This window comes from Urocitellus parryii, unplaced genomic scaffold (genome assembly GCF_045843805.1).
Source record: "Urocitellus parryii isolate mUroPar1 unplaced genomic scaffold, mUroPar1.hap1 Scaffold_53, whole genome shotgun sequence".
Taxonomy (NCBI): domain Eukaryota; kingdom Metazoa; phylum Chordata; class Mammalia; order Rodentia; family Sciuridae; genus Urocitellus; species Urocitellus parryii.
This window is the reverse complement of record NW_027554068.1, coordinates 1,580,758-1,606,907: the sequence shown is the minus strand read 5'-3', so window position 1 is coordinate 1,606,907 and position 26,150 is coordinate 1,580,758. Positions and strand designations below refer to the sequence as shown.

Here is a 26,150-nt window from a genome sequence, read left to right as displayed (position 1 = left end):
GTATGTGGCACATCACAAATACTCACAAGTGTTAGCTATTTCTTATTTACATAGCAATTCCATGTGGAAGAACATTTCTTCTGATCTTTGCTCTAGATCTGAGAGCAGATGATCTAGCTGGAATAGCACAGGTTACACTGGATTGTGTGTAGGGATTTCTTTCTTATCCTTGTTAGTCTTTGAATTTTATGAATGTAGTTGACTTGTTCTCATATTACACTATGTAATTGGATATGTTAATTCTTCACTTAGAAATCTTCCTTTTAATGCATTGGCTCAATTTACAACTATCATGGTTTTATCTTTGATGCAGAAACATGCACCCTTTTTCATCTAACCTGGGAGCTATTGATGGTATGGTATTATTTTAGTATTTGATCTTCTTTTATGTTTATTATTTCTTCACTCATTGATATAGATTTTCTAGCCATTTTTTTTTTACTAGACAATGATAACCTCTAGAACTGGAAATTCAGTCATTCATTCAATAAAATATTTCTTCAACAAAGATCTGTTTAATCCTTGTGCATACTACAAAAGGAACAGTTCCCACACCTTTCAGGATGCTTATTGTGTAGTCAGCAAGACAGAGCCAAAAGCACATGATTATGATTAGAGATGTGTACCAATGTCATAGGTTGGCAAAAAGAAGGACTGAGGGAGTTCAGTAAATCTAGACAGATTTAGGACTCACTGAGTATATAGGAGTTGACCATGCAGAGAGAGAGCACATCATAGACCATTCTGAAACACCTAGGCACCTTTCTATGTAATCTATGATCTTAATTACAGTCAGCTTCCTTCATCATGAAGCACAAGGTTTGACATTCTACCTTGAATTAAAAAAGAAATTCAGACTTGAAATCACTGCCTCCATATTAAATTATTTGAAGCATAATGATTACATTAAACCTTACTGTGTAGTCTCAGGCAAAAAGATTGTTGGTAAGGAATGTAGCATCAGCCCTACCATTTCAACTGAAAGATCTAGATGATGATAGGTTATAAAATTGACTTACCCCAAAGTAACAAGTTTAATATCAACTTAGAAAAAATAATCTTAACATCAAAAAGACTTTGAAAGTTGTAAAGCAATCATCTTTTGACTGTCAAAAAAAGTAGTAAAGAGGTAAGACATAAAAGAGGTAACATTCTTGGGGGTTTCTTAGGGTGGGGTGGGGTGGGTTCTTTTTTTGTCTTTTTGGGAACTGGAGGCCGAATCCAGGATTTTGCAAATGCAAGGCAGACACTTTGCCACTGAGCTACATCCCAACCCAACATTCTTTTTTTTTTTTTTTTTTTTTTTTAAAGAGAGAGTGAGAGAGAGAGACAGAGAGAGAGAGAGAATTTTAGCATTTATTTATTTATTTTTCTTAGTTTTCGGCGGACACAACATCTTCGTTTTGTATGTGGTGCTGAGGATCGAACCTGGGCCGCACGCACGCTAGGCGAGCGCGCTACCGCTTGAGCCACATCCCCAGCCCCCCAACATTCTTAATATATAAAGAAAAAATTTAATTGTAATAACCAAAGCAGAATACATGAGAGGAACAGACAACATGAGCGAGTGCGCACTCGTGCACACACACACACACACACACACACACACACACATACACACACACACACATTTAAAAATACCCGTTAAACATATAAAAAGATACTAAACTTTATTTTTAATAAAAAACATAAATTAAAGCTACTGTTGGTGAGTCTTAGGAGAAATAGGTACTTATTAATCACTGGTGGGAATAGAAAAATGGTGCAGTTTCTTTGGAGGGGAATTGAGCATTCTCTAACATATAAGTACATATTTTTATTTTTCCTTAGCAATCCCATTCCTGAGAATTTACTCTGAAGATGCACCCATAAAATACAGGAAAAAGAGGGGGAAACACTTGCATATACACCAGATTCTCTGTTGAGGTGTTTTTTATAATGATAAAAAGTTAGAAATAATGTAATTGCCATATGAAGATTGACTGAATAAACTATGATAAATAGGATACTGTAGAAAATAATTCAGAAAATCTCCATGAACTAATGAGTGATTTTTCAAAATATATTATTAGCAGAATTTATCAAGATAGTTCACATTAGCAGATTAAGGGGAAAGATTTCATAATGTTGTCAACAATGCAGAAAAAGTTTTCAGTTAAGTTTGAAATACAGCCTTGATTTTAAACAATTCTTGGCAAAGGACAGAAAAACATTCTTAACTTGATAAAACATGGCTACATGACATTTACAGCCCAAAATCATTTAATGATGAATTTGAACAAAACAAGAGTGTCTATTACTTCTTTTCATCAGCATTGTTTTGGAAGCCCTAGCTACTGCACTAGGACAAGAAAAATGAAATATAAAAGGGGGGATGTTCTTTATTTGCATATTTATGAATATATAGAGAATATGCAAAAAAACCTATTCATAACTCATTAATAAGATAATGCAGTTCCTGGATATAAAATTTGTACAGACAAATCAATTCTATCTCAAACAAGTAATAGTTGCTTAGAAAATGAACTATTATAATATTTATAGTAGTATTAAATAATATCAAGGACCTTATTATAAATTCAACAAAAGAAATATAAGAATTTTATGTAGAAAATAAACCTTTGTTGAAAGAAATAAAAGAATATCAAAAGGAAAAGGAAACTGGAACAATCTTGAAATTAGGGAAAAAGATGGAAGAGTGACTTAATAATTGTTATGGTTGGTGAGATGTTAAATTGTACATTCTCTTTTACTTTTTTCATTTCTCTCAATTGAATTGTTTATGAGAATGCATTTTATAAAAACAGTGAAGTCATTATTCTTTTTTTTCATTTGTTCATAATAGGTATTCTTGACATTAGATTTATTTGGACTAATTATAAATGCATGGAATATAATTTGCTCCAATTCAGTCCCTTCACCCTCCCCATCCTCCCTCCCACTGTTCCCTTTCATCCACTTTACTGATCTATTTACATTTTTTAAAATTAGTATCTTATAGATATTCAAAATGATGAGTTTCATTATAGTATATTCACATATGTGCATTGGAAAGTTAGTTTGGGTTTATTCCACAGTTTTTCCCTACCCACTCCCCATTCCCTTCTTTTTCTTTTACTGATTTTATTTTTTTTAAATACACGACAATGGAGTCTATTACAATTTTTATTACACATATAGAGCACAATTTTTTATATCTTTGTATAAAGTATGTTCATGCCAATTCACGTTATACATGTACTTGTTTTTTTGCATTACAATTCTTATTACACATATATACCACAATTTTTCATATCTCTGTTTGTATATAAAGTAGGTTGACACCCAATTTGTGTCTTCAGACATGTACTTTGGATAATGATGTCCATCAATCACATTCATTCCACATTCATTAGGAGGCTAATCCCCTGCCTCCTCCCTTTCCCTCACTCCCCTCTTCCCTATCTAGAATCCAACTATTCATCCCATGTTCCTCCTCCTTACCCTATTATGAGTCAGCCTCCTTATATCAGAGAAAACATTTGGCATTTGTTTTTTGGGGATTGGCTAACTTCACTTAGCATTATCTTCTCCAACTCCATCCATTTACCTGTAAATGCCATGATTTTATTCTCTTTTAAAAAAGTTCATTGAGTGTAATATATCACATTTTTTAAAATCCATTCATCCACTGAAGGGCATGTAGGTTGGCTCCAGTTTAGCTATTGTGAATTGTGCTGCTATAAACATTGATGTGGCTGTGTCCCTGTAGTATGTTGTTTTTAAGTCCTTTGGGTATAGTCCAAGGAGAGGAATAGCTCAGTCAAATGGTGGTTCCATTCCCAGATTACCAAAGAATCTCCATACTGCTTTCCAGATTGGCTGCACCAATTTGCAGTCCCACCAGCAATGTATGAGTGTGCCTTTTTCCCCACATCCTTGCCAACACTTATTGTTGTTTGTCTTCATAATAGCTGCCATTCTGACTATAGTTGTATCTTAGTTTTGATTTACATTTCTCTGATTGCTAGAGATGTTGAAAATTTTTTCATATATTTGTTGATTGATTGTATATCCTCTTCTGAGAAGTGTTTGTTCAAGTCCTTGACCCATTTTTTGATTGGGTTACTTGTTTTTTGTCAGGGCTTAGCTTTTTGAGTTCTTTATAAACCCTAGAGAGTAGTGCTCTATCTGATGTGTGAGGGGTAAAGATTTTCTCCCAGGATGTAGGCTCCCTGTTCACCTCACGGATTGTTTCTTTTGCTGAGAAAAAACTTTTTAGTTTGAATCCATCCCATTAATTGCTTCCTGGTTTAAATTCTTGTGCCATAGGAGTCTTATTAAGTAAGTTGGGGCCTAACACACATGATGAAGATTAGGGCCTACTTTTTTCTTCTGTTAGATGCAGAGTCTCTGGCTTAATTCCTAGGTCCTTGATCCATTTTGAGTTAAGTTTTGTGCATGGTGAGAGTTATGAGTTTAATTTCATTTTGTTGCATATAGATTTCCAGTTTTCCCAGCACCATTTGTTGAAAATGCTATCTTTACTCCAGTGCATGTTTTTGGCACCTTTGTCTAAAATAAGATAATTGTAATTTTGTGGGTTAGTCTCTGTGTCCTCTATTTTGTACCATTGGTCTACCAGTCTGTTTTAGTGACAATACCATGCTGTTTTTGTTACTGTTGCTCTGTAGTATAGTTTAAGGTCTCATATAGCGATACCACCTACTTCACTCTTCCTGCTAAGGATTTCTTTAGCTATTCTTGGTCTCTTATTTTTCCAGATGAATTTCATGATTGCTTTTTCTATTTCTATGAGGAATGCCATTGAGATTCTGATTGGAATTGCATTAAATCTATATAGTGCTTTTGGTAGTATGGTCATTTTGATAATATTTTGATTTGAATTAACTTCAAACTTTTGAATTGAAGTGGGTAGGATAGTACCAGATTGCTTTGAAGGGAGATTGGATCAGTTATGATCTGTCTTATAGGCTGTTCCTTAGAGCTGGCCTAAATTCACCCTCATCTGATAGTTCTACTTAGAAATAGTGTGCCTTAATCAGATCAATATCTTATATGGGAGTGTTCCCCAGATTGTAGCTGTGATTTTTTTCCAGATGACCAGATTGTTTTTCTGAAAGTGAGCACATTTTTAGTCATGTTGATTAGTTGTTCTACATCACATTGCTATTGTTTCTAGGGTTAACATTAATGATTCTAGGGTTAACATTAAAACCATCTCTCTCAGAATAATTACAAATTTTTGGGTGGTTTACGTCTTCTAAATCATGTCATCTAAAAATAATTGAGTGAGATGCTAATGAGATACTGCAGGAACAACTGCTGTTTTTCTGACAACTGATTGTGAAACCTTAAAACCTGCATACCTTGTCTTTATAAAGTGATGAGTATGCAAAATCTGGAAAGATATTCTATTTTTTAAATATAGGTAGATATGACTGCCATTTATTTCCTATTTAGATATATTGACATTCATATGAAAATATGCAGGTCATTAGCCTATTATAATTTCACTATTTACATTACTTTTAACTTGATGAGACATAAATAAAACTTTCATAGTACACAAGGTGGATATTTGATACACAGAACATAAAGATTTGTGAGGAGCTTTTTTGTGGGTTACATGTAGAACCCACGTATTTTAATATTCACTATTTTAAATGAACAATGCATGAAGGGAATGCAATACTTGGCCTATTTTTAAACTAGTGTAAAACCTAATGATACCATCCGTTTGCTTTTTAAAACGAATAACAGTTATTTTAGCCCTTGCACTTCAAGAGATCTAGTCTTTAATTTTTCAGTTGTCTGTTAGGTCAGTTTTGTTTACTAGATGAATGTTAACAAAACTATATGAGCCTGAAAGAATTATCAACCAAATTTAGTCTTTTCTTTCATCTGGATTGGGTTAATTTCACAAGTACAAAAGTAGTTCAGTCTACAGTAGTTCTAGGAAATGAAGAATTTGCCTTAATAAAATGTTCACTCAACTGAAACTCTGAGTAGTCAAAATTTCCAGACTCTAAACTTCTCAAGAGAAGGGCCTCATGTTCTCCATGTCATGTAAACTTTCCAAGGTGCTTGGCAGCACTCTGTACCCTGTGGAATACTCAGTACCTTTTTGTTTGATGTTACTGATGTTTGATGTTGCTCCCTTAAAATCTACTATTAAAATGTAGCAAAACTGATACATTGTTCTTTCTGTTTTCTCATACTATAAAACATGTATATCAAAGTGATAATTTAAAAAAAACCTTTTTTTTTTGGTTGTAAATGGACACAGTACCTTTATATTTATATGTGGTGCTGAGGATCAAACCCAGTGCCTCACATGCAACCCCAGCCCCTCAAAGTGATAATTTATATGAAGAAACATTTAGCATCCTTCACATAAGAATGCTTTTTTAACCTCTATTTATTTATGTGGCGCTGAGGATTAAACCCAGGGCCTTGCCTGTGCTAGGCAAGTACTCTACCACTGAGCCACAACCCCAGCTGCCACCAAAGAATGGGGTTATATGGAAAAAAAGGATGCTTTGTATGAATGTCTGTTTCATCAGCATTAAACAAACTTAAATTGAACATTGTCATCAGCTTAGCTTTAATTAAGATATGAATGACCAAACCTCCCCCCCCAAAAAAGGTGATTTTATCTTGAAGCAATTAACACAAAGCAATCTGTATCTCACAAATTAGTTGTTTAAATTTACTTTCTAGTGTGGGAGGGGATGAGTCACTGGACAATAATTACAACTATAGCAGTAATACTTTCAGGTTGAAACACTACTGCTTCACAAATGAAATGATTTTAGTAACTAAATTCAAACACAATTTGCTGGAGAGGACTTCTAAAACTTTTGATACAAAAGTATAATTGAATCAAGGGACAGTATTCTCTACACAACCTGTACGTGGGCAGCTACCTTGGGCTTTGCTACAGAAGTGGTACAATCAGATGGATGTAAGGAGAGGCAACTATGGGTGGGTTCAGAACTGCTCAGATAAACTACATAGAACACATTATAACTTACTAATAGAATAAATACAAAAAAGGCTTTAGAGGGAAAACTACTGTTGCTTTGAATAAAATAATAAATCTGCCTTTCCTTGAAAATCTATCTTCCTAGCTGACATCACCTTTATTTAAATGCTATTTTAAAATTAGGAGTTATAGTAACTTCAGCATTGCCTTGTGTCCTGTAGAGGTTGAAAGATACATTCAAAATGTGTTTGTGACTTAAATTTTATTTTACATGGTTAAAAATGGCATAAGCTATTATATGGTTTTCCTCTTACACACAGCTGCTGCTTCTACTATTAAATGGAGGTTATGTAGATTGAATTCTTCCTAAAGGACTCAAATTCTTTTTGATTCTGAGTTATCTTCAGAATTTTAGAGATTTTGTTTCACAGAGATTTTGTTTCACACTGAAGCTTTTGCCCCTATTTTGAGAATACTTAGGGGACATAAAAAGAACAATGATATGTTATGTTCTAGGTTTCAACAATCCTATTACTTTCTAGAATTTAAAAGAATGGAAGAATCTGGTCTAGCAGTAAGCAAAAGTACCAGGCTTTTATAATTTTATTTAAATCTTAAACCTCTTTAAAATGTACTGTTAAAATTGCCGTAATTAAAATTACAGTTCTGGAGAGCTAGTTCTTAGAAACATTGTTTTAAAGACAGTAGTTACAGATTCAGGACTTGCTTTAATTGATTTTTAAATAAAATATATTTGAGTATCTATCAAAAAAAAGAATTTAATTCAGCCCATAGTTGCTGATTAAAGACATTATAAGCCTTAGAGTTTCATTCATTCTTAGAGGATTATACTTTTCTAATTTTTTTTATCATATTCCTTGAAAATCAGTGGCAAGGTATGGGAAAGAGAAGAGTGTGTTGTGTACATTTTTAAAAAGAAATTTCCTAATTTTTTATAGACACAACATACCACCTTATATTTTACTGTTATAATGCAATAATGGCAAAAGCAGTAGAACTTCAGGTCAAACAACTCTTGCTACCAATGTAAACTCATTCTCAGAAAACCATTCTCACATGGACAGTGGTTAGAAAAAAGTACATGAATGTGCTACAAAAATAGAGCCACAAGACTTCTCACAAGTAAAAGAAATCCTTTGTAGAAGTCCACAGTTGACCAAGGTCCAGCCTCCTTAACAGTGAGCAACAGGGAATATGCTGACAAGTCACCATCTTCAGTTCTGAGAGTGAGTTGACATGCTTCCCCAATGGCACAAAGTCTCATGACGATCCAATGAATCAACAGACACTTGGGAAATATTAATAAACATTTTTTATGAACTATTACAACAAAGAACTTCAGCAAGAAGGAAAATGAAGTTTATGATCTTTGAGTAAAAATTTTTAGTGTAGCAGTCTCTGCGACCAGATATTGAAAGAGAAAAAAAAATCAAGCTTATAAAACACCATTTCTCTGTTATCAACTGGAATACACTAAAAATAGGATAATGGAAATACATGTTCTTAAAGCATTTCCACAGGAAATGTCCATAATTATGACACTCTAAATCATTTAGCAATTGTATATGCTACATTAACTAAAACAAATGTATTCCTTATTGCACATTTTAAAATTGGAAGGATACTCTAGCTTAAGTGGGGGATATTTAGGGGGAAAATATTTTGGCTCAAAATGTATACTGCACCAAGGCAGCTTCATTCTAAAAACATAAACCATTTAAAATAAACTTTTATATTTTGAAGCCAATAATCCTTTAACTTGATGAATAGTTTATAGTCCATTTTCTGACTAAGTGTCAAAGGTTAATTTTATGGGCCCTGTTTTAAGGCCTGTGAACAGCCCTCACTAATCTGAGAATTAGGTGTAGGTGGAGGTTCATCTTTAAAGCCTGAAGGCATTAAGTCTTTTGCAGCAGGTGGTGGCCCATAGTCTTGGGGACCATGAGTTGGAGGTGGTAATGGGGCACCAGGAATGAAGTACTCTCTTGGGCCAAATGAGCCTAAAGGTCTAAATGGTGCTGGTGCGGGTCCTGGAAAAAAATCACGAGGGTCAAAAGGCAAATCCCATTTTCCAGGTGGAACACCTGGTGCATATTCTCTGAAGCCTATTGGTGGACACATACCAGGACCTGGAAAATAAAAAGGAAGTTATGTAAATACCCAGAAATTTCTGAACTAGGGTGATTTCAAGTATGTTAATATAGTCTTTAATTTCTCCCAAGCCTAGAACATCAACTGGTGAACATCCTGACTTGCCAGATGAGGCAAACTGAGATGGAACAAGTTTAGTTATAGCCTTTGACCAACCAGCCATGAAGCAACATATTAAGGATTTAAACATGGCTCTACCTAGCTCCAGGCTTGTCTTTTTTCTTTCCCTACTATATAATTGCAGAATTATTTCTATCTCACAAGAGCTCCATTTATATTTGGAAGTACTATATTACCATGACAAGATGATAGATCATGAAATAAGAACTTCACTACATCAAAGAAATATTGATAAAAGGAAATTCCACTATAATTACTGTATCCATTAAAAATTCATGAAGTATTTCAGCATGGACTTTACACATGCCATCAGAATCAAGGTGCATGCCCTCCTGAAAAAGGCCTTCCAAAGCCACCTAATTAAATCAGCAATATTTATTAGGTCACTGTTAAATCCTCCTCTTTAACACTTCCCTCTGACTTTTCTCAAGGTAAGGAGGGTTTGACTTTTCTATATTCTATAACCTACTGCTTATGCTTCCATTATGGGTGATTACAAACTTTATGTTATAGGATTTTCATATCTGTGACAAAATTTTAAGTTATGGCATGTGTCTCATCCACCTTTCCATCTATTGCAGTGCATATCAACAGATTTTCAACAAACATCTGCAGAAGTAATATTTCTGGCTTTTCTGTATATAGCCCCTTATCCTTGTCTATGAGAGATAGCTATTGCCTATCTCAGTATAAGATTATGTAGTGTCCCATATGTCCCAGAAAACTGGAGGAAAAGTTAAAATGTACTCAGCTTTATCCTTCCATTGTTAAGACCTGAGATAGCAACCAACTGTTTTAGCAAGCAATAGAAATGAAAGATGAATGTGATTTATAAGTCAATCACTACTGTTCAGATCATCATACCAAACGGTGGAGGAATTGGCCGAGGCCCAAAAGGCCCACCAAGCTGACGTGGCGGTCCATACCAAATGGGAGGTGGTGGAGGCCGTCCCATCGGGGGTCCCATGAAGGGTACCCCTGAGAAAGGAGGGGGCCCTTTCATAGCCATATGAACCTGCAATTTAAGATTTGAAAGCAGTTAAAAGTTTTAAAATTCCTATGTATTAAGACAAAGTACCAACACCGATAAAAGCTAAAACCCAAAACAGGCACCTGTCCAGAGAACACCATCAGTGCAACAAAACTACCCACCCCTCCTGTGTATTCCCACCGACAGCTTACAGAAGTTGGAAGGATGCCACAAGAGGGAGCAGTTTGTTACTGATTATATCTGCACAGGAAAGGGAAAGGCAAGAGGACTGGCAGAGGTTATTAACAGAGGTGATTTCTGACCAGTATGTCATGCTGTATTCACTACAATCTATTTCAAAGGGAGTCCCCCCCCTCCCCATCACTTCCCTTTCATCACAATAGCTCATTACTTCCATATTAAGAATGAACAGAATAAAATGAAAAATCCATTCTCTACCCATGTAATAATAGCTACTATTCAGAGTATCTTCAGTAAGTCTTTCATATATTATTCAACCTCTGAGATCTTTAAGTAGACTGTCTTATTTTAAATAAGAGGGAACAAAAGCAAATGGAATATCATAATTTGTTGAAGGCCACACTGCATATTAAAGGAACTCAATCCCAGGTTTGCCTCCAAGCCATGCTTTTCCCACCTCTACTCCTCTCTAACAATGGGTCTTTTCTCTCTTTTAAATCTTCTACTACAAAGGGATTTGGGGTCTTATCTAAGGTGCCCTTAGATTTCTCTAGAGATGTATATTCCTGGAATATATATACACTGGAACTTGAGAAGTATTTTCCATCACAGTGCTATATACACAAATTAGGAAGACAAAGCTTTAATATTTACATTCATTTACTGTACACCATTTGAGATATTGATTTATCATTTCCTATGAGTAGTGGGTTTGAAACTAAACAATTAAAATTTATTTTGTTATAGAGCTGCAGAAGACCTACCAGATATAATAGCAACACAGTTACAAGAGAATACACTTATGTGAACAAATGAGACCATTTCTTGGGACTGGCTCAAGAGGTCATTTTAGATGATCATTGTTTCATTGAAACAGTATTTCAATTTCAGAAAATCTGATACCAATCTAATTCAAATCACTCAAAATAGGGTTTGCACAAATGGAGGAATTCTTAAATAACATTCTTCCAAAAAAATAAAAAAATATATGAATTATATAATTTATAATGAATTTACTTTGCCTTAGAACATTCAACACAAAACACCATATAAAGTTAGAGTGATAACTTTTCACATTCTGTAGTCCATTACAGTTGTACACACTTAAGCAACATTCCCAAGTTAAGGAGAAAAGTAAGCTCAATATTGCATGCAGTTTACAGCAAACAAGATCAGTGTCATGCTCTGAATATCCTTCCCAGAAATGCACAGAATAAAACCCAATTCAGTTCTCAACCTCTAAGCATCCAACTGGATGCTCAGTCAAAGAAGTAATGGTGGAGACTGAGGGGGTCTCAGGTTCTTGGGGAACAGTTTGCTTTTTAAAAAACAAATGGGATTGTACAAATAGAACACAAAGAAGGATAAAGCAAAGAGCAAGTACTGTAGGAAAGCTACATGTTCCTGCATGACCACATGATTCACAGTAACTACAGAACTTACCTTGCCCTCATTCGTAACCTTAGCTGGAGAAGAACTTCTGGAGCTGCTGTTCATGTGAGGTGGAACACATCCTGGGTCTGTTAGAGATCAAAGAATGGATTCAGACTTATTCTAACATGAAAAGAATAAAAATCATCCATCCACAATTACAGATTCTTTGAAATTACTTGGTCCCTTTACCAGAGGCAACAGGTTTCCCAGATGCCTCAGAAGACCAGTACGAGGTAAAGGTCCATCCATTGACCCTTGGGAAAGAAAGATCAGAGCCCTTGTATGTATTTTTCAGAAGAAATAAACCACTGGTGGACAGGTCAGGATTCAACAATACCTAGAAAGCAAAATGAAAAATGGGTTGCCCAGAGGTTGGGGTCATACCTCAGTTGTAGAGTGTTTGCCTAGCATGTGTGAGGCACTGGGTTTGATTCTCAGCACACATTTAAAAAATAAATAAAGATATCATGTCCATCTACAATTAAAAATATTTTTTTAAAAAAATGGGCTGCCCAATACGTAAATCACAATTTATGAAGAGACTTAAGTAAAATAAAGAACTGCCTTGGGTTGATAGAACAGCAGATTAATAAGTATTGGTCCTAAACTTTAAGCTATAGACTTGAAGTATGTGTAGGCTGGCTTTTCTTTAGTCTGTATAACCTGACTTCCAATCTTACCAAGACTACAGTCCTATTTAGAATTGGAAATAAGACTCAGTATTTTCATGTAGGAAATAAAGTATGCTACATAAAGTTTAAGGCTACTTTTATAATATTTGGGAAAGGAACACCATAGAGATTTAATTTAAAGATAAAGGTTTACACTTCACAGAGTAAAATTTAAAAGAAAAAAACAATACAGAGACCTCCAGGAAAAAAAAATGTTTTCTATTCTAGAACAGATTTTACAGAAAACATTCACTAAGATAAAGTAAGAAATTATCTTCTATATATTGTACAGGCCCAAATTATATGTTTTCATTAAAATATTCAAAAGGGAAAAAAAAAAACAAAACCTTGAAGCAACATGTGAATGCTAACCAAATCCGTTTCTAGGCATATCTTTTCGATTAAGAGTAGCAGAAGGAGGTCTCCCAGCTGGCTCTGCTGTCAGTGGAGGGGAACATTCTCCACCACTCAAGGGGGATGGACCAAAAGAGCCATTATGGCTCAGTGGACCTAAAGACAACAATGCCGTGCTACTACTTTAAGGCAGCCTTCTCCCTGACACCAACCCTCACCTCCCGCTTTAGCAAATCATTCAGATTATTTCATAACCATTACACACAGAAATAAAAAGTAATTTACATACATTATGCACCAAGAAATAAAATAGCTCCTTTTACAAAGTGCCCCCTACCTCTCCGAGGAGGACTTTGTAAATTTGGTCTTCCCGGCATAGGTTTTACAATCACGGGTTCATCTTGCCGCACTGCCATCTTTTGGGTCATTTCCAATAGTCTTGAATATTGAGAAAGAATGGGCTGAATTATGAAACAGCAATCTATTCCTTCATAGATAATATCTAGGATAACCTTAAAACACTATAAAACATATAGTAAGATACCAAAATCACATACTTCTGTCTCAAATCAGCAGCTTCCCTTTTCTCTTCAGCTATAGCTCTTTCTGCAGAACGAGCTTTGAGCTATTAAAGAGAAAATATTCAAATTCAGTTGCGGTAGGCTATGCACAAAATAAAGAAAAGGGGGAAAAAATCTTACCCAATTATCATGAGCTTTCTTCTCATGCATAGCAATCTGAAAAAGACAACACATTAAAAAAATATGTTTTTAGGGACTCATTATAATAGCCTATAATTGTCTGTATTAGATATCAAAGAATTCTGCAACTACAGGACAGTATTAATTACTACCTGGTTTTTAAATGAGCGCTCAGTTTTCTGTAGTTCTTTTTCCATCTCTTCAATTCTCCGCCTAAGAATTACAACAATTGAATAACATTTGAAACATTCTGACCATTTTCCCTTTATTCCATCAGCTATACTTTTAAAGACGTTATCATACATAAGAAAAACATTTCTATGGTTATATGAATCCAGTGTGATCAAAACTAATACTACAGGCCAGGTGCAATGCCACATGCCAGTAATCCCAATGATTGGGAAGCTGAGGCAGGAGGATCACAAGTTCGAGGTCAGTCTCAGCAATTACGTGGGAACCTATGCAACTGAGACCCTGGCTCAAAGTAAAAAAAAGGTCTAAGGATGTAGCTTAGTAGTAAAGCACCAAAAATAAATAAATAAATAAATAAATTAATTAATTAATTAATTAATTAATTAAAAACCTAATACTAATAACTTCTTTATCATTTAATTGCTAGAGATTCTGAATGATAAATTATAGTTTCCTTAACTGTTCATGAGTGTGTTCTCAAGTAATTCTGCTAGAAATATCTTCCTCCTTAAAACTTTTTTTGTTTTTTTCAAATTATATCCATAGAAGATTTCCAAGGTCTATCAAATGCCACACTTTTGTGGGTCTTGATACATCACACAGCAAACTGATTTCTTAAAGAATTACTACAACATACAAAACCCCCAGAACTGTTTGCATTGACCAAGTTCCCTATGGTCTTGCCCATTAGGTATAAGTAAATCTTTGTTAACATTTTTCATTTGTTAAGTTGAAATTTATTTTTTCTCCTGTGTGAATTGAATGTATTCATATCCTCTCGTTATTTATACTTCCAAGCTATTTTCTTCTATCTACACAATGTAAAAAAAGATTAAAAAGAAAGCTAACACTAGTTCATTAGACACTGACACCCTCCTTTAGAAACTGAACTCACTTGTAATTTTTAACTTCCTGTACAGCGGAAACCACCTTTTCATCTGCAGCTGACAGCTGCTGCTCTTTTTCTAGTCTCTCGTATTCTTCTTGGCTCAGTTTCCTAAAATAAAGCCAGTTATCAAATCAAAAGTTTTTCTTTGTGAATATCACTTCCCACAATTCTATAAAATGCTTAGGCACATAAAATAGAAATTCAAACCTGCAATTTCGTAAATCAAACTCTGGCAAATCACTTACATTTTCTAACTTCTCCTCTTAATTCTCTACTTACCAGTAAATAAAATAAATGTGAAAACAACATGTGCCCCAAGGGCAAGTCTCCTGTGTGTAAGATAATAAAAACTCACTTTACTTCAATGTGGAAGATCAGGACTGATCAACCTAACATAATTAAACATAATAGGATAAAGCAGGGGATAATTCTTTTCTCGTTTCTGCCATGGGTAGGACATTAAGTATATCTTTGTCATGGGGGAACTCTTCTCAATCCAAGACTGGTACCATAATAAAGATATAGTCAGTCAAAGAAAAAATCTTCTAGAATATGTCTTTTAGCTATGCAATTTACCACAGAACATTTTTCACACTTTAGATATCTATTTCAAAAGAATTGTAATTAAGCAAAAAGACCAATCTGAGTTTTGATAATGCCTGTCAACCAGAAAAAGAAGCCAAACTGACCTACAATCAGAGTATTATCTACTGACAAGTTTTAACTCTGATCATGAAACTCAAGATGTTCATCTACTGAGACAAAGGTAGACACATTTAATGATTTAAAAAATACTATTTTCTGCTATCCTTGTACTACCCTCTTTAGCCATAGTTCCAATTCAAAAGATAATTAACTTGAAACTTAATTTTCCATAAATCAGAAGAACTATAGTAAAAAAGGATTATTGATACCAAATAGAAAAAGGGGATTATATATTCTTATATAGCTTCTCATTTAATTCTTCAGCAAGTATTTTATGAGTGGCTATAATATACTAGTTACCTTGTAAGATGCTAAAGAATAAAAGAGTTCACTGTTTCAGGTATAAATGATGCCTAAAGGAATATAATAATTTTCCCCACTGGCTTAAGAAGGAATATGGAGAAAACTAAATCTTGAAGGACAGAGAGAATTTTGTTTCCAATTATCAAAGAGTTAGTCTGAGGAGCACTAAGAAAAATCAAAATATCTTTATAAGAATATAAAATTGTGTTTGAAGGGATCCAAGCTAAAAAGGCAGTGGAGATATATGGATGTGGCCAAGATCCATTAGAAAAAGGAATCTCAGAATTACAAGTAAGGTTGGCACTTTAAGGTACTTTTCTCCTAGGTTTACCCACATATTGAACATAACACAAAGATATAATGAGTCTGAACTAAGCCTTCATCCAATTCTTGGGCTTAGAAGAAAAAAAGAAGTGTTTGGGGCTACAAATAAAGGGACCCTTAATAAAAGCCCTAGCCTTTGAGTTTAGATTAGAAAATACTGCACACTTAAGTGATGAACAGGCAAAAAATCCAAAAGGAATAATACTGAAACATTGAAAAGACAAGTCATTTTTGAATTATCTTAATTGCTGACTAAGTTTAAAGTGACAATCTTACTCAAGTAACCTCAACACTTTTCTATAAGAAGATAACTTCATCTTAGTCCTCAAATTTCATCTATAATTATCACAACAATGTTAGCCAATCAAAACTGACCAGGCACTCCATAAGACAAAATTCTGTGAGAAAAAATCCCACAGAAAAGAAAACCACCTAATGGGGTTATCTGCACATGTTTTAAAATCACTGTGCTTTATACAGTCAAAAAAGTAAAGTCAAGATTATGAATTTCAGGGCTGGGAATATAGCTTAGTTGGTAGAATGCTGCCTTGCATGCACAAGACTCTGAGTTCAAACCCACCACCACAAAAGAGGAAAAAAAAAATTATGAATTTTGTCAAAGGATTAGAAACTATAAAACCAAGAAAAGGTTGGGTGTGGTGACCTACCTACAGTAGAAGATACTCAAGAGGCAGAGGCAGAATGATGAGATTAAAGATAGCTTGGAAAGCAGTAAGACACTAGTCCCTTATGAGAAAGAGCAAGGAGTCTGGGGAGGTAGCTCAATAGTAGAGCACATGGCTCAATGTCCTGGGTTTGAGCTGTAGTACTGAAATAGGACTGGGGTTGTGGCTCAGTGGTGAAGCACGTGCCCCACATGTGTGGGGCATTGGGATCAGTCCTCAACACCACATAAAATAAATAAAATATTGTGTTGGGCTGGGGATGTGGCTCAAGCGGTAGTGCGCTCGCCTGGCATGCGTGCAGCCCGGGTTCAATCCTCAGTACCACATACAAACAAAGATGTTGTGTCCACCAAAAACTAAAAAATAAATATTAAAATTCTCTCTTTCTCTCTTAAAAAATCCTATAAAAAATAAAATAAAATATTATGTCCCTCTACAACTAAAATAATATTTTAAACCCTGAACTTTTTAAAATCCTAAACTCAATGAATGATTTTAGCAGCAGATTTGGGAAGTAAAATAAATCCTAGCACTTTTAAGATAGGTCAGAAGAAAATATCCAGAAGAAGTAAATCCAGAATGTAGGAGGCATGGGAAATCAAATTCTAATATGCATTATTATAATCAGAAGAGAGAATGAGGTAAAATCAACATTTAGAAAAAGACTCGAAAATTCAAGAAATGTTTAATGGTCCCAAGCAACATAACTGCAAGAGAAAAAGTGGGTGGGGTGGGGAAAACTACACCTAGGCACTTCCCAATACAACTGTTAAAAAAACAGAGAAATGACTACAGGAACTAGGGGAGGGATAAGACCAAACAACAATGATAATGGATTCCTTAATGAAAAAATTTAAAACAGATGGTAATTAATTGGATATTTTTAAATTGCTAAAACTAAGTAACAGTCAAAATTCAGTAGCCAAAAGAAAGAACCTTTAAAAAATGGAAACTGGTTTTAACTCTAATCATGAAGTTCATGTCAACCTAACACAGATTATAAAGGTAGCAATATTTAGTGGATAAAATACTATTCTCTATTTATCCTTGTACTACTTTGATACACTAATCAAATCTATCATTAAAGGACAATGTTCAAATAGAATGAAAATAATTTCAAATAAGAAACCAACAGTGTAGAATGCAGAACTACAGAAACTTTAAATATGTGTATAAATTGAATGAATGTTTTGTGGAGTTCACAGTATATGAAGTACTAACATACAATGCCACAACAGTTATCTGATTCAGGAGCTACTTAAAGCCCATAAAAAGATAATAAACCTATTAATCTATGTCAGGTTGTTATTAAATCCAGAATATATACCATGGCCTTTAAATTATGAGAAGATGAATAAAATTATAATTATAATTATATAATTATAATTCCATTATAATTTAGGATTACATCAAGCTTATACAGGGGATGAGGAAAATAATTAAAAATATTTAAACTATTAAAAAGATACAAGGGGGGCTGGAGATGTGGCTCAGCGGTAGCGCGCTCGCCTGGCATGCGTGCGGCCCGGGTTCGATCCTCAGCACCACATACCAACAAAGATGTTGTGTCCGCCGAGAACTAAAAAATAAATATTAAAAATTCTCTCTCTCTCTCTCCTCTCTCACTCTCTCTTTAAAAAAAAAAAAAGATACAAGGAAGAAAAAAAAGAACAGGTCATCAAATAGAAAGCAAATTCTTCATAAACCACAGGCACATATTGACATGGACAGACTTATATTTTAGAAAGTCCACTCAAGCGGCTATAGAGAAAATTAATAAGAATATATTATATAAAAGAATATATATATTATATAAAGTAATATATATTATATATATTATATATTATATAAAGTAATATATATTATATATATTATATATTAATTATATATATATTATATAAAAGAATATATATATATAAATGCTGAAGAGTAAAATCAGGTGCAAATAAATAAAATCTGACACACAAACTATTTTTAGAGAATTCAAGTATTTTTGTGGATTAAAAACTTCAAATGAACTTTCAAAAAATAACTAGCTCCACACTGAGAAGATTAATATATAAATATATACTACAAACAAGTACTTCTGTAATCATAACTCCTAAGGTCCTTGCCACAGTTCAATTTTTAGTGTGAACATCTGAGATATTCAAGTCCAAAACTTGTACCATCAATAAGTAAATATTATTCCTTTTTGAAGTTTTTATTCTACTAAAACATGTCATTCCAAATCACTCAGTATTTTTAAAGGTCCAGAGTTAGAGATACAAGTTCAAAACATTAGAATTACATAACTGATCACAATGAAAGGTAATTAAAATAAGTAGTGGGATCATAGAAAGGGTCTAGATCTTTGAGAGGTATTTCCACATAAGTGACTGTTAATACCAGTTTACCACTTCCTGCCTTCATATGAATTTGACAATTGATTACGATGTCCTCACAGCCTTAGTTTATGGTTCCAACTACCTCAGGACTCTTAAGACTGACGATGGAAAGAAAAATGCAACTTATAGGAAACAAAACACAAAGGAAAAAAGACAAATCTCTACTTATTACAACTAGAAGAAATTGTAAATAATCTTAAGAAAAGATAAAATTATCTGTTAGTTCACACAGTGATAACAATAACAAACAATGAAAATCTTACTTTTGTAATGCCATCTCATTTTGCTGGTAGAGTTCATTTAAAATCTCCACTTTCTGCCTAAGAGTTTTGCATTCCTCTTCCAGTCCAACTTTAGAAGACCGTAGTGAATTGCAGTCACTTTCTAATTTCTTTATTTGGTCTGTAAAGGATAAAACAGCTTATCTCTATATGTGTACAAGGACTTAAGAACTTGTTTGAGGGAGTAGTGCCAAGAAAAGTAAGAAGCATGAAAGCAAGAAGCTTTATCTTTCCAATAAAATTTTAAGTCTTTCCAACATGGCAATTTCTTCTCAAGAAGAACGCACCTTCTAGATTACATTTTGTGGACTTCGAGGCTCTTAGCTCAAGTTGTGAAAGTTTTAGATCCTCTTCAACTACTGATATTGTAGTTTGTGTCTAAAAATTGCAGAAAAGAGAGGTATTCTTAAAAGTGAGGCACAGGAAGAATTCACAGGCACTATGGGACTCTTACAAAGAACTATACCCGAGAGACATCCATCATCTGCTTAATTTGATCTTTGATCTTCTCGTTCCGATCACCTAAAAAACAAAAGACTTTAGCTTTTTCTTTCCTTACTTTTAACTCTATATTCTCCTAACTTCCCCAAACTAAAGAATGATCGTGTTCAAACACCGGAAGAAAAAAAAATCAATTAAATAATTAAACTGATTAGACTAATGACTTTTAAGAGAATTGCAAGCTTAGATTTAAAAAAAGAGAGAGAGAGGTGAATTTCAGGTTGGGGTTGTGGCTCAGTGGTAGAGTGCTCACCTAGCATGTGTGAGGCACTGAGTTTGATCTTCAGCATAAAAATAAATAGAAGTAGAAATCAAAAAAAGGTGAATTTCTAGTTTGCACAACTAAAATGTTATCTCTGCTATTCTTGTAAGATAAAAGCTTTTCTTCTCTCTCAGATCTATCTTCACCTGGGCAAGTAAGTGTCTTATTTAGAAAGATTCAATCCTATATTTTCTCCCTGAATCTACTACCAGGTGTGGTTTGAAATACTTGCTATGTAAGCAATATCCAACTTGGGAGAAAACATCTGGAAATATTTTCCTCATCAGTAAACACTGTTACACTCCCTCTCTAGCTTTCTGATAGTCTCTAGCCTCTGTTCTCACAGCCTTAGTTTATGGTTCCAACTGCCTCTGGACTCTTAAGACTGACTGTGGACCTTAAAACCACAGAGCCATAGAGATGATGAGTATCAAAATCAAGTATCATCTGCATAAGTTAAGAAATAAATTTCTCTTACTGTACAATGTTCAATACTTAGAGGTATAGGATGTGACTATTGTAGCTGCAGTGTACTTACTAGTTTTCAATGGGATAGAAAAAGTCAGTGTTCTTCACATGCCTATTGCTACATTATACCGCAGCAACCCACCTCTGCCAATGCAACAGACATATCTATAGATCCAGTGATATGTGTCTACAACCCTGAAGCTTAAGAAGAAATTCATCCAGCTGAAAAGTGGCATCTGTATACTTAAAGACAGGAAAGCAAAAAAGGATTCAACCTCCCTGAGACTGATCTTACCTGCTCTCTCTCCATTGGTTAATTCATCTGACTCATCTTCTCTATTTTGATCCTCAGATTTAGATTCACATTGTAACCGATTCAACAGTGTGATATAATTAGTCAAAGCCTAGAAAAGAAGCAAAAGGTTGGAAGACTTTCGATTTTAATTCAGAAGATTTCAGGAGAATTCATGAGATGAAACATGTATTTGGAGTATAAACTTACTTTATTAGTATTATCTTCGTAACTAAGAGCTACTTGTAAATCTTTCTGGGACTTCTCAAATGATTTGATTTGTTCACTGAGCTCAGCATGTGATGTACTCCAGTCTTTGACTTCCTGCTGCAACTGAAAAGTCAAAACACATGAATTCCTATGGGTTAGGTAGGGGTTTCTGCACTGGATACATTAGGACTACAAGACTTAGACAAAGAAATAGAGAGCCATACTCCTCGGTGGCCTGCCTCAAACGAGGGGGTTGAGACCTTGGTTAAGGAAGAGGGCAGAGTGGCCCCAACTCTCACAGCTGCAGTAAGAACATCAGAGCTATCAGGAAGTTGACCCTGTTTTATTGCATTCCCCAGAAAATTGCTGTCAATTCAAATAATTTACCTCCAGCAGGAATGGCTGGGCACATATGACTGTCTCCTAAATTTAGATTCCTTATCATGTAATCTTCCCTTGGCCGGTGAATCAGTAACTACTCAAAACAGGATCATAAAATACTTAATTTTCTGTTTTAAAAAGTTTCTTTGAGGCTATGCAAGTTAATAACTGATTGATATTTGATAAGAAAAGCAATAATCCAAAAATCCAAAACAGATGGAGAACATATATATGCACTCAATTTGGGGAGCATTGTTTAAACTTTGCATATCTAGAAAAGGTCCTACATGAATATTCCTTACCTCAGAAACAGATCCAAGAAAGATTCACTTCTCTAGTTTACATTATGTATGACATCAAATTTTCTTTACCTGCTCTTTCTCCTTCTTAAGCATGGTATTTTCTTTCTGAAGCTGACAGCATTCCAACTTCACCTTCTCTTCACGAAGCTTAGTTTCATTGAGGATAATTTGAAGCTAATGCAAAACACTACAGTTAGTGAATTAGTTCCAAAGAAAAAACAAAGTTATACTTTCCCAAACCAGACATCATATAGTTCTTATTTTTTGCACATTTTAGCACACCTCAAATTTTTGGTTCGCAACAAAACTAAGATGTAGTATTAATATCCGTTAGCAAGAGTTGGCAGCTTTACCTCTGAAAGCTCAGAAGTATTCACTGAAATGACATCTTTAAGCTTCTCTATAGATTTCTTATTTTCCATTATCTGCCAGGTAAAAACAGAACACAAAATATGCATTAGGATTTCAGTAGAAATACTGATACATATGTGTGTGTGTGTGTGTGTGTGTGTGTGTACACACACACATATATATATATATACTAAAAAAGATAAACACAACAAAATATTTGTCAAGCCATCCCATTAAATTTCAGGTAAATGCAGGGGATCCAGCTTGGACTAAGCAAAAAATCAAGAAATGAAAGAGATGAGGGAAAATGAAGTCATAAATATTTCATGGCATCCACAACATTACTGTTTATGAGATAACCAGAAAAAAAGGACAAAGTATAGAAAACCATAATGCAATAAGTAAATAAAATGTTTTAAAGCATAGAAAATTAACTAATTAATTACTGTTTCAAATAAACCAGTTCAAATTAGTAATTTTTTTCGAGTGATAGAGAAAAAAATTTCCCAAGATCATTTTTAAAATTTTCTTATCTGAAGTAAAAAATGATAAAATTTAAGGAAGAATAGACTAATCTCACATACAGAAGAATTCCAAAAAAATTATAAAGATACTCGCTCCTTAAGGAAGTGGACATAACTCTGCAATCTTTGTTTGCAATGCCTGGGATTGAATCCTGGGCCTCATGCATGCTAGGCAAGTGCTCTACCATGAGCTGCATCCTGAGCTTGTAACTCTTCATACTTTAACTGTGGGCTGTGCATGGTAACTTCCAAAGAATGCAATATGACAAGGATTGGAAAGAATTTTTACAGTGGAGAAATCTGATAAATACTACCTCAGCTAGGTGATCAAGCTTACTTGGGGGTAGGATATTTCAGAACACACTCTACTATCTTTTGCAACTTTTATGTAATTACAGAAACTTATAGAAACTGAAAATGAAATATGTAAGTAAAATTTTTTTAAGTGCAGAAAATTCATTAATTCATTACACTTTCAAGTAAAAAGTAAACAAATACTATTCAACTGGACAATAGTTTTTTAGTTGTTCTGCATGTTTCCAAGGGCAGAGCAAAGCAATATGAAAATTATCCAAGGTTGAGAATAAAAATATTTCCTAGGCCCATAAAAATAATTTGTTGTATCAGTACTTAAAAGTTCCACAAAATGGGCAGAAGTGTGTTCAACTTCCTTGACTCCTAATCTTACTTTAGTTAACAGCTGGACTAAGTTCAACTTAACCAATTTTACAAAATATTTCAAAAGCCAAATTGCAGTAACACTTAGCAGCAAAACTCATACCAAGTCCTGATTCTTAGCATTCTGTTCTCTCTCAGATTCTAACATAACAAGAAGACTTTTAGCTCTCTCATCCAGAAGTTCATTAGCTTTTTCAAGAAGCTTCATTTCATCCTGGAAAAAAAAGGTGTCAAGATCACTCACTCATTACATTTACTTTTGAGTTTAGAATGTAATTCCCCCCAAAGAAGGGATTTTTACCTTATATTTAGTTACTTCATCAGAAAGAATCATATTTTGTTTCATGGTCTCTTGGACCTGCTGTTTCTTTGATTCCTTCATCTATGTAAATAAAGCATTCAGAATTAAGATACACAAATTATAGTGCTACTATACAAGTTACTTCCAGACAAGTGACCCTTTCCAGAAGAAAGCAGTACTTAATACATATGACTGCTTAGAATTTGGATGATTTGTAGGAAATAATGAAACAAAAATTTTAAAATACGATTTTAAATTAAAACAGGTAGAAATGATTCAAGCTAGAACCAAGGGAGAAAGAAAAAGAATAATTATACCTTCTGTTCATAATTTGACAATTTCTGCATTAGTTCCTCATTTTCTTTCATGAAATTGTTCACCTTTTTGGAAATTTGCTGTTCATTGACTAAAAGGGGGAAATACACAAGATTATTACAATCACTAAATGAAATTCAATTACTCAATCTACTAAAAGCAAAGACATGTTATATGGTACTATGAGGAAATACTTCTTAGCATAACTATTATGCTTTTAAAAAGCAATCTATGCTTATTAGCAATAAGAGTATAAAAATTATTAAAATTTAAGAAAAATATAAGAACAATGATATTTTGCTGGGTGCAGTGGTGCACACCTGTAATCCCAGTGGCTCAGGAGGCTGAGCTAGAAGGATCCCAAGTTCAAAGCCAGCCTCAGCAAGAGCGAGACACTAAGCAACTAAGTGAGACTTGGTCTCTAAATATAGGGGGTTGGGGATGTGGCTCAGTAGAGTGCCCCAGAGTTCAATCACAGGTACCCCTCCCATCCAAAATGATATTTCAATTTAAGCTTATTTCACAGATGGGAAATACAGTAAAGTGTTGTAGCTTGATATTCCTCCCTTCTCAAAACACTTTCTTTTCAGAAAATGGAATCATTTCATTCTTTGCAAAGAAAAACAGAAATGAAAACATACTGATTCACATTACCATTCTTTAAATTATCTACTCAATTACTTAATGCATGATTAAATAATTAGCATAGAAATACTCTTCAAATGTAATACATCTGCATTACATCAATATTCAAAGTTAATCTGCCCCAAATTAAAACTTATCATCATCTCCCTATCCACAATTTGTTCCTCCTCTTTATCTCCTATCTCAGAGTTGGAACCATCATCATCTACTCTATTATCCATGCTAGCAACCTAGGAATAGTAAAATTTTCAGGAGGTAAAAAAGATAATAGACATTAAAAGTCACTGTATCTATTTCTAACATACATAAAACACACATCAAACACCAATACAAAGGGTTATTACAAGTTTAAGAAACCTAAAAATTTACCTTGATATACTCTATCTTTTACCTAGGAGAGAGAAAAAAGATTAAATTTGATGTCAAACATATGCTCAATAGAAACAGTAAAACAACAGTCAGAATCATAACCAAGTGAGAATTTAATAACATTCTGGTTCAGGATAATAATTTATAGGATTAAAAATAAGTAAAGTTAACAAGCCTTTTAAATTTAATTGGTAGTGAGATTTCATAAATAGCCTCTGACATAAAAACACTAAGATATGTACCTTATTTCACAGTAAAGATGTGTGTGTGTGTATATGTGTGTGTGTGTGTGTGTGTGTGTGTCTTCAAAATCATTTACTTGACAATTCTAAATAACCAGGATAAAGTCTAGAAACAATGACTATTCAAAAGGAATCTGAGGAAACAATATTAAAGGCATAATCTTTGTACTAAGATATGCCACTTTCACTCACCAGAAAACATCTTAGAACTCCAATTTAAATTTGGCTATTGGCTGAATTTAGAAACTAAGAGGCTACATCATCTTATTTCTGCAAACCACTAAATATATAGCAAGAAATCTGAAAGGGAAGACTGCTAGAAGAAAATGCACAAGCAACAAGAGAAATGACAATTAACATATTCTGGAAAGGACAAAAACAATCATTTCCAAAAGACAGCAATAAACTGCCTGATAATAAAACCTAAGCAGAATTTTTTTTAAAACATCACTAAATTTCTTTGTAACTTAGCATATTACTTGTCCTTTCAAACTTATGTTATTAATGGTGATGGGATACTCAGATGTGTCCATGGATCATCCATGGGATCTTCGTAATAGGAAATTGCATTCAGAAAACTCCAACACAGAAATAAATGAACATTTCTTTAATGTCATAGCCTTGCTAACCTTTTACTCAAAATGGCAACAGAGGAAAATGGGAAGTAGCATAAAAGCAGTCATCTAAGGTAGGGACTAAAGTTCCAAAGTCAAATGCTGAAACTGAGGAGCAACAAGTTAGGAACCAGATCCCACATAACCTAGTGAAAAGAGAAACAGGTACCGCAGTTCTTGAAATGAAAGAAACAAGAGGGAGAAATATAAAATGGTTTCATGTTTTTCCCTTCTCTTTATCCTTCTATTTCCTTTTTCCTTTTAGCTGAGACAAAGTTCAATGAGATTAGAAAATTCCTCACAGGAATCCAGGCAAA

The 26,150-nt window shown here is 34.1% G+C and overlaps 1 pseudogene; it reads right to left on the bottom strand.

Moving 5' to 3' along the window:
- Nucleotides 1-7,540: 7,540 nt before the first annotated feature.
- Nucleotides 7,541-26,150, bottom strand: part of LOC144252720 (transport and Golgi organization protein 1 homolog) — a 90,415-nt pseudogene continuing 71,805 nt past the window's right edge.